The 12,815-nt window shown below is 36.3% G+C and overlaps 1 protein-coding gene across 1 annotated transcript in view; it reads right to left on the reverse strand.

The window, feature by feature from the left end:
- The window catches only part of MDGA2 (MAM domain containing glycosylphosphatidylinositol anchor 2), an 859,176-nt gene that overhangs the window by 464,091 nt on the left and 382,270 nt on the right, over window positions 1–12,815 (reverse strand). The window lies entirely within an intron of this gene.

Here is a 12,815-nt window from a genome sequence, read left to right on the forward strand (position 1 = left end):
TTTTCAAGTAAAACATTTGCAAAGATTGGCACTTTGAATATTACTAGTAACATTACATGCAACCCATTTCATAGCTATTTCCATCACCCCAGTGTGTTATCACAGAGTTAGCCTAATAATGACTTTCTGTTAAAATGTCTATATAAAACAATACGCATATGAGGTGGTTTCCAATGTTTGCTAATCGGTTAGCAAAATGCCATTAACTTCACTTGGTTCAAGGTAATTGGTTACTATAAAAAATATAATTCCCAGCTGCAGGGAGATGCATAGACCTACTTTCTACCTAACTAAGGCAGAAATTTTTACTCTAAGGAAACTTAAGCAATCTTTAGAGGCACCCTAGGGGACAACTGTGGCTAGAGGTTGGGTCTCTTGACCCTCTTTTTCAATATCTGTTATTAGCAGAGCGACTCTGTTCTTACATGATTTATATACTGGATTTTGAATAAGATTTTGGCCAAGAAACAGTTCAGTTCAAAAAATCTTGAAAATCACCGAGGTAAGGGACTTACATTTTCTTCAAACATAATTTTGAATATAAAACCAATTAATAATTGTTACTTAAAGCTGTCATCAAATCCTGCATCAAATTATATTCCAGTGTTATTAATGAAACTAGAATGACAATGAAGTCTCTTAGTAAAACCATATAATAATACTTGAGTAGCAGGGTTTTAGTGGTTCCATCTACCTCTTTCTCTGAAGTACACTGAGGCAAGGAAAAGTCAGAGCAAATTAACAGTGTTTGAAAAGCTTAATGGTGCTTTAACAAAAGATACAATAATCAAGGTTTTTAAATGTATAAGGTGTATGTTATGAGAAGAAAGTAAAATGAGTCAGATCTGATCTGTCCTTCATAAAATCATGTTAATGGCCCCGTACACGCTGTGCTTTTTGTATGCAAATATTGATTATATGCTCTTGTATTTTGTCTTTATCATCTACAATTTTAAGGCAAAACATTCCCCCATAAAAAAAATAAAAAGAAACAAAAAATGCACATAGCATTTTCTAACATTTTGGGAGGGATTTTTCTTGTCTCTAACCATTTTAAAATTGGTGTCAATATTATAAAATTTTGAAATAGCCTCAAAAGGCTGTATGAATGTAAGGAATAATATAGTTAAGGGGTGCCTGGGTGGTTCAGGTGGTTAAGCGTCCTACTTCAACTCCGGTCATGATCTCAAGTTCGAGCCCTGTGTTAGGCTCTGTGCTGACAGGTCAGAGCCTGGAGTCTGCCTCAAATTCTGTGTCTCCCTCTCTCTCTGCCCCTCCCCCACTCACACTGTCTCTGAAAAATGAGTAAGGGTTAAAATTTTTTTGAAAAAAAGGAATAATATAGTTAAGTTCAGCTGTTTGTTTCCTATACAAAAGAAACTACCCTAGACTCTGCAACATAATGATAGGAAGAAGATGAGGAAGAGGAAGAGGAGGAGGAGAAGGAGAAGGAAGAGAGGCAGGGGAGAGGAAGAAGTAGAGGAGGAGGAAGTAGAGGAGGAGGAAGTAAAGGAGGAGGAGGAGGAAGAGATGGAGAAGAATTCATTTCTGAGGAACTTTTAGTTTAGTGATAGAGCCAGCTATATGAAGAATTTTCATGCAATATGGCTGTGAACATAGTATATCCACCAGCAACCCAAAAAAGGGCACTGAGCTCAAACTGAGGTTTCAGGAAATCGTTTTCTTTTTCTTTTTTTAAAAGGTTTTATTTTTTCTTCAAATTTTTGTTTCAATTCTTGTTAACAGTGCAATATTGGTTTCAAGAGTAGAATTCAGTGGTTCATCGCTTACATACAATACCCAGAGCTTATCACAAGTGCCCTCCTTAATGCCCATCCCCCACCACCTCCCTCCATAAACCCTCAGTTTGTTCTCTATAGTTAAGAGTCTCTTATGGTTTATTTCCCATACGTTCCCCTCCCATATGTTCTGTTTTGTTTCTTAAATTCCATGCATGAGTGAAACCATTTGATATTTGTCTTGCTCTAACTTATTTCACTTAGCATAATACACTCTAGCTCTATCCACATCATTGAAAATGGCAAGATTGCATTCTTTTTGATGGGTGAGTAATGTTCCATTCTGTATATATACCACCTCCTCTTCATTCATTCAGTCAATGGATGTCTGGGCTTTTTCTGTACTTTGGCTATTGCTGATATTATGGCTATAAACATCAGTGTGCATATACCCCTTCAATTTTGCATTTTTGTATACTTTGGGTAAATACCTAGTAGTGCATTTGCTGGATTATAGGGTAGCTCTATTTTTTTTTAATATTTTATTTTTAAGTCATCTCTACACCCAATGTGGGGCTCAAAGACAGAACTCTGAGATCCAGAGTCCCATGCTCCATTGACTAAGCCAACCAGGAGCCCCTCAGGAAATTTTTTTCTATAAGATAACCTTTAGGTTCAGGGCTTTTAAAAACAGCTTTATTAAGATAATTATTGAGGTATAATTAACATACTATACAATCCACTCATTTAAAAGTAACAATTTCATGTTTGGCCATGCAACCACCACCAAATTCAAATTTTAGAACATTTTTTTGTCCCTGTAAAAGAAATCCAATAGCCATTAGCTGTCACTCATCATCTTCCCCCCACACCTTCCACTTCCACCCCACCATCCCTAAGCACCTCACTAATCTTCTAAGCCATAAAAATGGAAGTATGTATGCCATATAAATGGAAGTATACACTACATGGTCTTTTGTGACTGAGTTCTTATCATAGTGTTTTTAAGGTTTACCCTGTTGTAGCATGTGGTATTTTATTATTCTTTTATTGCTGAATAACTTTCCATCATATGAATACACCATATTTTATGTAACCATGCATCAATTAATGGAATTTGCATTACTTCCACTTTGGAGATATTACAAGTAATGCTTTATTAAGAACAGCTGTGTGTACAAGTTTGTACGAACGTCTTATTTCTTAAGAATATACCTGAGTCAAATTGCTGGGTCAAATGGTAACTCCACATTTCACTTTTTGAGAAATTGCCAAATTGTTTTCCAAAGTGGCTGCACCATCTTACATTCCCACTGGCAATGTAAGAGGGTTCCAATTTCTCCACATCCTCACCAATACTAGTTAACATCCTTCCTTTTGTTTATGGCTTAGGGCTTGAGAAGTGGTATATTGCTGTAGTTTTGATATGAAATCCCTATTGACTAAATGTGTTGAATATCTATTTCATGTGCTTATTGGCCATACATATATCTTCTTTGAGGAAATGTCTATTCAGATCCTTTGTCCATTTGTTAATTGTTTTTGCCTTTTTATTATTGAGTTGGAAGAGTTATATATATACACTGTATACAAGTTCCTTATCAGATATATGATTTGTAAATATTTTCTCCCACTCTGTGGGTTGTCATTTAACTTTCTTGAGCTTATTTGCAGCACACATGTTTCTACTTTTCAGGTAGTTTCATTTATCTATTTTGTTGCTGTTGTTATTCTTGCCTGTGTTCTTGGGTGTCATATCCAAGAAAATATCTGAGCTTAGGCCTTGAATAATGAGTACGACAGAACCAAATTAAGAATAGTAGAAGCTCAATCCAGGCGGAGGTACAGAAGAAGCAATGGCATGGAAGCATGATCCACTGTGATATTCTCTTCTGTTTGTTTGGAACAGGGGAGATTCCCACAGAGCCATACCTAGCAACTTGGCACACCATCATACCAGTCTTATGATGCACAATGTAGTTCTTAGAAGAGCATTATTGACATTATCCTATTGCTGGCTGCAGGTTAAGGTCAATTAAAGGATTATATGTGTTAAAAGAATGTTTCCATAATGTAACATTTTAAAAATATCTACATTCCCTCAAATAATTTTTAAAAACATGTCCTCTAATTTGGAGGTCCTGAGGCAAAGTCCAGTTTACATATCCTCGTTTTCATTCTGGATTCTACACTCTAAGAGGCTGCTAAGTTTAACCTAAAAGCTTTTTAAAAATATTATCATTATATGAAACAATGGTAGGTAAGCAATCTCCTCTTCCTCTGAACCCACTAGCAATTTATTTGCACTCCTCTTATAGCTTCGATCACACCCCTCCTTATCTGAACCTATCATTAGAGTGTAAGCTCTTTGATATTCTCTAGCATGTCTATTTTCCATTCATTTATCTAACAAATATTTATCAGGTCTAGGTCACTGTGCGTGGGGTACAAGGTCAGACCTAAAACCACAAGGGCCAGGAAAGCAGAGTTATAGCTTACATTGCAGGGCTCCTCTTTAGGGTCAGGGAGAAGCCACCCTCTAAAAGGCCTTTGCCTGACATCACAGGCTGGTGTTGCTTCCTCCTCTGCCCCACCCTGCTGCCCCATTCCTTTCTTTACCAGTCTCTCCTATGAGTGTTTCCTGAACAAATCATTTACACACCAATTCTCACCTCAGGAATTGCTTTTGGGGAACTTGATCTCAGACCCTATGATAGAAGAAACACAATGACAATGATATGCAGTGAGGATACACAATGAACCAGATGGATTTACATTTTTCTAGCTAAGAAGCTAGATTTAGATAACTATTTACCTAAACCATCTTTCTCACCTTGCTTTGACTAGCACAACACTAATAAATGCTCCATAAATATGTGTGGGGTGAACAACTATGAACCATTAAATTAACCAACAAATATAAAACACTTATACCCAATGACTAATTCCCATGCCTTTGATTGGCAATATTGACTAGAGAGGGATTTCAAAGAACTCTATTTAACGGCAGAGAACCAGGTTAATATTAAATACTGGAAATTAAATGTATCAATTATGGTAAAGTATATAGATCACTTGGACCTAATTGGCCAGAACTATGAAATGTACCTCCAACAGAAATGAGAGGAGCAAGAAACACAGTGGGAACTGGACTAAGATGAATTCAAAGCTCAAGAAGGATAAATTGTTCATGCATCATTCTTGAATATTTTGGTATCAAGAATTAGATAGCCCTGAGCATGCTGACTGTCCTATTACCCCAGTTTTCCTGGAAATGCTGATAACTATGAACCTCGACCTAGTCACGTAATTTCTCTATGTTCAGCTGCTGCGTGATAAAGTAAGGAGTTGCCCAGGACTGGCCCAGAGATGAAGTGAAGAGCAAGAAAAAGAGGTAGGAAGATGCAGGCAGCAGCTAGCAAAGGGGGAAAGCAGAGATAGAGAAGGAAAACAAAGCTATAGAAAGGGGTTAAAGGAGGGAGAAGGGAAAGAAAAACATCTCAGGTTTAAAATCTACATAGCAAGAAGGATGAACATGGAAAACTAGAAAATTAGCTGCAACAACAGGGAGTGAATTTAATATGTAAAATAATACTATATTTGGATAAGGCCAGAACTGATACAGTAAGCCTGGTAATGGTGTTAGAAAACACTGCCCCCTAGAAACAAGTTTCCCTCACAAATTGACAAAAACTGTGCGAGCCTCAGACTTGCCAAGCATTCCAGATCCCCAGTGAAATCTCAAACTGGGCCCCAAACTTTGGTCCCATCACCTAAAGTCCTGCACTATAAGTAGTGACCTTACTGATGGAGGCCATAATAGAATAATATTTTTTTTCTAATCCCCACCAACTCTTTGGGAATACTATCTGCTTTTTAAGTTATAATATAGCTATTATAAGCACACAATTCAAAAGAAACAAGAAATATATACACTTAAAAATAAATAATCTTCCCCACCTCCTCTGTCTCCCAGCTCTCTGCTTAAGGCAGCATGCATTATTTTAGTTGTTGTATGTTCTTTCAGGGCTATTTCATGAAATTTTCAAACAAATGCTTTTGCTCTTTTTCCACTCATATGATCCTCCTCCTCCCCAACAACCCACTTAACAATATATCTTGGAGAAGTTTGAAATCAAAACATATATAAGGACCTTATTCTTTTTAGTCTGCATGGTATTCCACTGTATACTTGTTTTTTGTTATGGATTTATTTATCTAGTTCTCTATTATTACACACTTAAATTTCCATATTTTTGCTACTACAAAAATGTTGCAATGTAAATCTTTGAAGACATATATATATATGTAATATGTAATATTAGAAACACATATGAGTTTGTAGGATAAATACATTAAAATGACATAGCTGTCAATATCTAAGTGCATCATTTTTACTTTTTAATTTTTTTTGCTTTTTATTTTTTAAATGTTTATTTTTGAGACAGAGCATGAGTGGGAGAGGTGCAAAGAGAGAGGGGGACAGAGGATCCAAAGTGGGCTCCGTGCTGACAGCAGACAGCCCGATGTGTAGCTCGAACCTAGGAATCATGAGATCATGACCTGAGCCAAAGTTGGACACTCAACTGACTGAGCCACCCAGGCATCCTTATGTGCATTATTTTTACTTACAATTCCAAACTGACCACAAATTTAACAATTTATGCTCCCACCAGCCATATAGCAGACTGTTCATTCCCTCGCATATTGAATAGTGTATTATTAACTGCATTTTACCTTTGTCAATTTAACAGATTTTTTTTAAAGTCTCTAGTTTCAATTTTCATCAACCTTATAATGTAAGTGACAGACTAAGCTAATTTTGGTCTGTTTAAGAGACATTTGTGTTTCTTTTTCTGCCTGCTCACATTCTTTGACCATGGTTCTCTTCAGTTGTAGTACTATTTCTTTTTTTAAAAAAATTTTTTTTCAACGTTTATTTATTTTTTGGGACAGAGAGAGACAGAGCATGAACGGGCGAGGGGCAGAGAGAGAGGGAGACACAGAATCGGAAACAAGCTCCAGGCTCTGAGCCATCAGCCCAGAGCCTGATGTGGGGCTCGAACTCACAGACCGCGAGATCGTGACCTGGCTGAAGTCGGACGCTTAACCGACTGCGCCACCCAGGCGCCCCGAGTTGTAGTACTATTTCTTATATATGCTCTGCTTTCTTTTGTTGAAAACATTAATTTGTTTGGATATAAATTGTAAATACTGTAATATTCTTCTCCAGTTTGACATTTGCCTTAAGTTTAATTTAGAATTTTCCCCAAAACTTATTTTTTATTACTGTTACCATCATCATCTTCATTATTTAGTGTACTCAAACATACTACTAGTCTTTTATTTATGGCTTCAGGGTTTAATATTATCAATATTTAATCTATTCTGAGATAAAAGTAACTCATGGTTTCCTCTAATATTTTTGTTTCTTTTTCACATTTAACTCTTACATACCTCCAAGATACTCACACAGACACAGACACACAAACACATACACACATACTCTTTTTAAAAAAAAATTGAGATGAAATAGTTTATCCTGCACCCCAGATATGGCTTAACCCTAAAGCTCTTCCTGCTATTTAATGTTTAGTAATAAAAAGGACTAGAGAATAATTATTTCCAAATTAAAAAAAAATTTTTTTAACGTTTATTTATTTTTGAGACAGAGAGAGACAGAGCATGAACGGGGGAGGGTCAGAGAGAGGGAGACACAGAATCTGAAACAGGCTTCAGGCTCCGAGCTGTCAGCACAGAGCCCGACGCAGGGTTTGAACTCACAGACTGCGAGATCATGACCTGAGCCAAAGTCGGGCGCCCAACCGACTGAGCCACCCAGGCGCCCCAAATTATTTCCAAATTTCAAGTCCTAATTTCTGGGGCGCCTGGGTGGCGCAGTCGGTTAAGCGTCCGACTTCAGCCAGGTCACGATCTCGCGGTCTGTGAGTTCGAGCCCCGCGTCGGGCTCTGGGCTGATGGCTCAGAGCCTGGAGCCTGTTTCCGATTCTGTGTCTCCCTCTCTCTCTGACCCTCCCCCGTTCATGCTCTGTCTCTCTCTGTCCCCCAAAAAATAAATAAACGTTGAAAAAAAAATTTAAAAAAAAAAAGTCCTAATTTCTTTTTTAAAGATATTTTCATCCACTTAGTTACCAAAACAAAAAAATAATTTTTGTGTCTAAGTTATTAAATATTGTATAATTCATTTTATGATAGATATAACAGGAAGTTAGAACGTTTAAGGTTAAAATTTTTACAAGTGTTTTACTGAGATTATAAATAACATTTTCTAAACAGTATATAAAAAAAGATACCTGCACTTCCATGTTTATTGCAGCATTACTCACAAAAGACAAGATATTGAAGCAACCTAAGTGTTTATTAACAAAAGAGTAAATACACTAGATAGATAGATGATAGATGTTATTCAGCCATCAGAAAAAAAGAAATCCTCTCATTTGCTACATCACAGATGAATGCTGAAGGCATTAATAAGCTAAGCGAGACAGACTAGATAGAGAAAGACAAATACTATATGATATCACTAACACATGGAATCTAACACAAAAAGCAAAAAAACAAATTCATGGAAACAGAGAACAACAGTTACCAGAGACTGCAGGTAGAGTAACTGGGGAGATGATGGTAAAGGGTACACACCTGCAACTAGAAAAAAAGTAAGTTCTGGAAATCTAATATACAGCATAGTGATTATAGTCAAAATACTGTATTACATATTTAAAGCTGCTAAGAAACTACATCTGCAGTATTTTTATCACACACACACACACACACACACACACACACACACACAAATGATAACTATGTGATACGACAGAGGTGTTGGCTAACACTGTGGATGAAATCATATTGCAATATATACATGTGTCAAATCAACACACTGTGCTCTTAGATATTTAGCATTATCTGCTTTAAAATGTCTTCCAGGCTAAAACTTTGACTGCCAAACTCTGAATTAGAGGACTCTGCAGGCTCAGTCTCTGCTCATGTGTGTGCTACAGCCAAACCAATATTATTTTTGATACTTATAATACCCTGGAAAATTTTAAGCCTCCACAAAAGTAAAGAGACTGGCTTAACTGTATATACCCATTACACAGTTACAACAAACAGTAGTTTGTCACTCAGTTTTTCCTATCTTTCCATTTATTTAAAAAAATCACTTATTTTTATTTTCTTAAAGTATCTGAGCAAATTCCAGACCATTGTATCATAACTTTTGTAAAAACTTCATATAATCTCCATCAGATAGCACATAAAAAACATAGCATACTGTCATTTCTTACACTTTGTAATATTAGCAAAAATTCCTTAATAGGATATAAAACAACCATATTGTATCCAATATTCTTTGTCTCAAAACATCATATTAAAATACATTTTTTCAGACAGAGTCTAGAAAAAGTCTACCCATTGCATAAGAATGATATGATCCCTTGAGGAGCCTGGGTGGCTCAGTAGGTTAAGCATCTGACTCTTGATTTTGGCTCAGGTCATGATCTCATGTTTCGTGGGATTCCCAATCTCTCCACACACACCCCTGACCCCTACCTCACTCACATGCACATGCAGGCTCTCTGTCACAAAAATAAATAAATAAACTTAAAAAAAAAAAGAATGGTACGACCCTTAGTTATCTCAATCTGTAACATTTCCCCCTCTCCCTCCACCTCATATTGTCTACTAGGTGATTTGTCCTGTACATCTTCCTACATTCTGTATTTAGGTAATTGCACCCTGGTGCCATTTAGCATTGTTCTCTAACCCTGTATTTTCTGGAAACTGCTATTGAGTTCTAGAAGCTTCCTTCTTGTTAAGTTCATGTTTTTAATTTTCATTTTTTTAATTAATTTATTATTTATTTTGAGAGTGGGGAGGGGCAGAGAGAGGCAGAGAGAGAGAGAGAGAGAGAGAGAGAGAGGGAGGGAGGAAAGACAGAATTCCAAGCAGGCTCCACACTGCCAGTGCAGAGCCTGGCACAGGGTTTCAACTCACAAACCATGAGATCATGACCTGAGTGGAAGTTGGATGTTTAACCAATTGAGCCACCCAGGTTCCCTTATAAGTTCATTTTTAAATTTATTTGGAAAAGAGCAAGAATAATTCATGGATGGATGGCACTGTGTACTTCTTAGTACTTCTCAGCAAGAGGAGTATAATATCTGGTTGTCCTATTTTTAGTTAGATTAAGAATGATCAGGGGCGCCTGGGTGGCGCAGTCGGTTAAGCGTCCGACTTCAGCCAGGTCACGATCTCGCGGTCCGTGAGTTCGAGCCCCGCATCAGGCTCTGGGCTGATGGCTCAGAGCCTGGAGCCTGTTTCCGATTCTGTGTCTCCCTCCCTCTCTGCCCCTCCCCCGTTCATGCTCTGTCTCTGTCCCAAAAATAAATAAACGTTGAAAAAAAAAAAAAAAGAATGATCAGAGGGTCCAAGTATTGTCATACTGAGCCATCCACTTTAAATTTCCTCAACATATTACACCTAATGATTTTAGCAGTCATAAATGATCCTTACCTATATCCATTATTTTTGAAGAGGATTCAAAATGGTAATTTTTGAACCCTATAATTTTTACAGAGTGTATTAGCTGAAATTCATCTCTAAAAAGACATTTTCTTCAACAAGTATTTTCTTAATTTCAAATACAGTTTTTATATAAAAGAAAAATGCTCAAACATTATCAATTTTCAGAAAAATGCACGTGTGTCTTATCAAATTCTAAATGTGGCCATTATGTTTTTGTTAGTTTAGTTGTTTCATTTTGTGCTTATGTTGTTTTAGTGTGTTGGCATCTTTATACACTCAAAGATTTTTATTTCTTTGACATGAATACAGTCATTCTAAAATTCACATTATTTCTTATTTGGCTGGTAGAAGCCTCTTCCAGTTGGCTTCTGGGTTCCTTGGAAATAAACCTCAGTCATCTTTGATTGTTTCCTTGTTTTATGGCTAGAATAAAAATCTAAGGCTCACCTTATATATTTCCTGCCCCAGGACAGGAATCAACCATTTTTCCAAGGAGACCTGGTTCCATTTACTGTAAAATTGTAGTTAGAGATCAAAATCCAGGTACTATGGTCATCTTTACTACATTATTTCTAGAACTTTTCAGTAGACTTAACTAGGACATCATATTTAAGAAAGTGAAAAATAAATTATAAGTTCATATTGATATTGTCAACTAAAATTAAAATCACAAAACTTTCATTTAAATTATCTGAGAGTGTCAGCCTGCTGTATTACTTTCCTATTGTTGCTATGACAAAATGGCATAAACTTGGAGGCTAAAAAGCGTACAAATTTATTATCTTACAGTTCTGGAGGGGGGAAAAATGAGATCTCAAAGCTGAATTCTTTTGAAGTTTACAGAGGAGAATTTGGTGTTTTGTTTGTCTCTTTGTTTGTTGCTTTTCCCAGCATCCTGCAACTGCCTACATCATTTAGATTATGGCTACCTTCCTCCATCTTCAAAGTCAATTGCATACATTTTTTGACCTCCTGCTTTCCTCTTTTAAGGAAATCTTGTGATTACATAGAGCCCATCCAGATAATCCAGGGTAATTTCCCATCCCAAGACCCTTAACTTAATCACATCTGCAAAGTTCCCTTTGCCATATGAAGTAACATTCACAGGTTCCAGAAATTAGAACTTGGATGTCCCTAGGGGCTATTATTCAGCATACCATGCTTATTATATATATTACATTACATTATATTATATATTATATTATATTATAATTTATTATATAATATGTTACCATATATATATATATATATAATACATTATAATAGCTTCAAAGCAAAATAACAAAAATAACAACAGTATTATAATTAAAGAGAAAAACTACTAAATTCAGTTTAGTCTGTTTCGCACTTTTCCCTCATTGCCTCCATTTAGGATATATCCCTCTAGGATATAACCAAAAGACCATGTTTTAAAATAACTTGAGATGATCTTTGTGTTCTGATTCTATCAGCTTGATACTGACTTTGGTTAATTTGTTTCCATTTGTGTTCAAATTTTAGGAATTTAAAAATGATTTATTTTGTTTGGAGTTACATAAATATACATGGTTTTAATATCAAAATGTAACTTAACTCAAAAAATATACATACAATAACTCGTTGTGGTTTCAATTTGCGTGTGTCTGATGATGAGTGATGTTGGGCTTCTTTTCATGTGTTTGTGACCATCTGTAAACCTTCTTTGGAAAAAAATGTCAACTCACATCTTCTGCTCATTTTTATTTTTTTTAAGTGTTTATTTATTTATTTTAAGAGAGAGAGAGCATGAGTGCACCAGCAGGGAAGAAAGAGACAGAATCCCAAGCAGGCTCCGTGCTGTCAGCACAAAGCCCGACTAGGGGCTGGATCTCATAAACTGTGAGATCATGACCTGAGCTGAAATCAGGTGTCAGACCATTAACTGACTAAGCCACCCAGGTGCCCCTGCCCATTTTTAATTGGATTATTGTTTTTTGGGGGTTGAGTTGTATAAATTCTTTATATATTTTAGATATTAACCCCTTATCTGATACATCATTTGCAAATTAATCTTCTCCCATTCAGTGGTTTATCTTTGTTTTGCTGATGGTTTCCTTCACTGTTAATATCACTAATCATCAGGGAAACGCAAATCAAAACCACAATGAGGCATCACCTCACACCTGTCAGAATGGCTAAAATAAAAAAAAAAAACACAAGTATTTTTACAAGTGTTGGCAAGGAAAGGGAGAAAAAGGAACCCTTGTGCACTGTTGGTCGAAATGCAAGCTGGTGCAGCCACTGTGGAAAACAGAATGGCGATTCCTCAAAAAATTAAAAACAGAATTATCATATGATCCAGTAATGCCACTACTAGGTATCTACCCAAAGAAAATTAAAACATTAATTTGAAATGAAACAAAATTAAAATACTAATTGCAGCATTATTTACAACAGCCAAGACATGGAAGCAACCCAAGTGCCCTTCTATAGATGAATGGATAAAGAAGATGAAGATGTGGTGTATATGTGTGTGTGTGTGTGTGTGTGTGTGTGTGTGTGTGTAGAGAT

The sequence above is a fragment of the Prionailurus viverrinus genome, chromosome B3, assembly GCF_022837055.1.
Source record: "Prionailurus viverrinus isolate Anna chromosome B3, UM_Priviv_1.0, whole genome shotgun sequence".
Taxonomy (NCBI): domain Eukaryota; kingdom Metazoa; phylum Chordata; class Mammalia; order Carnivora; family Felidae; genus Prionailurus; species Prionailurus viverrinus.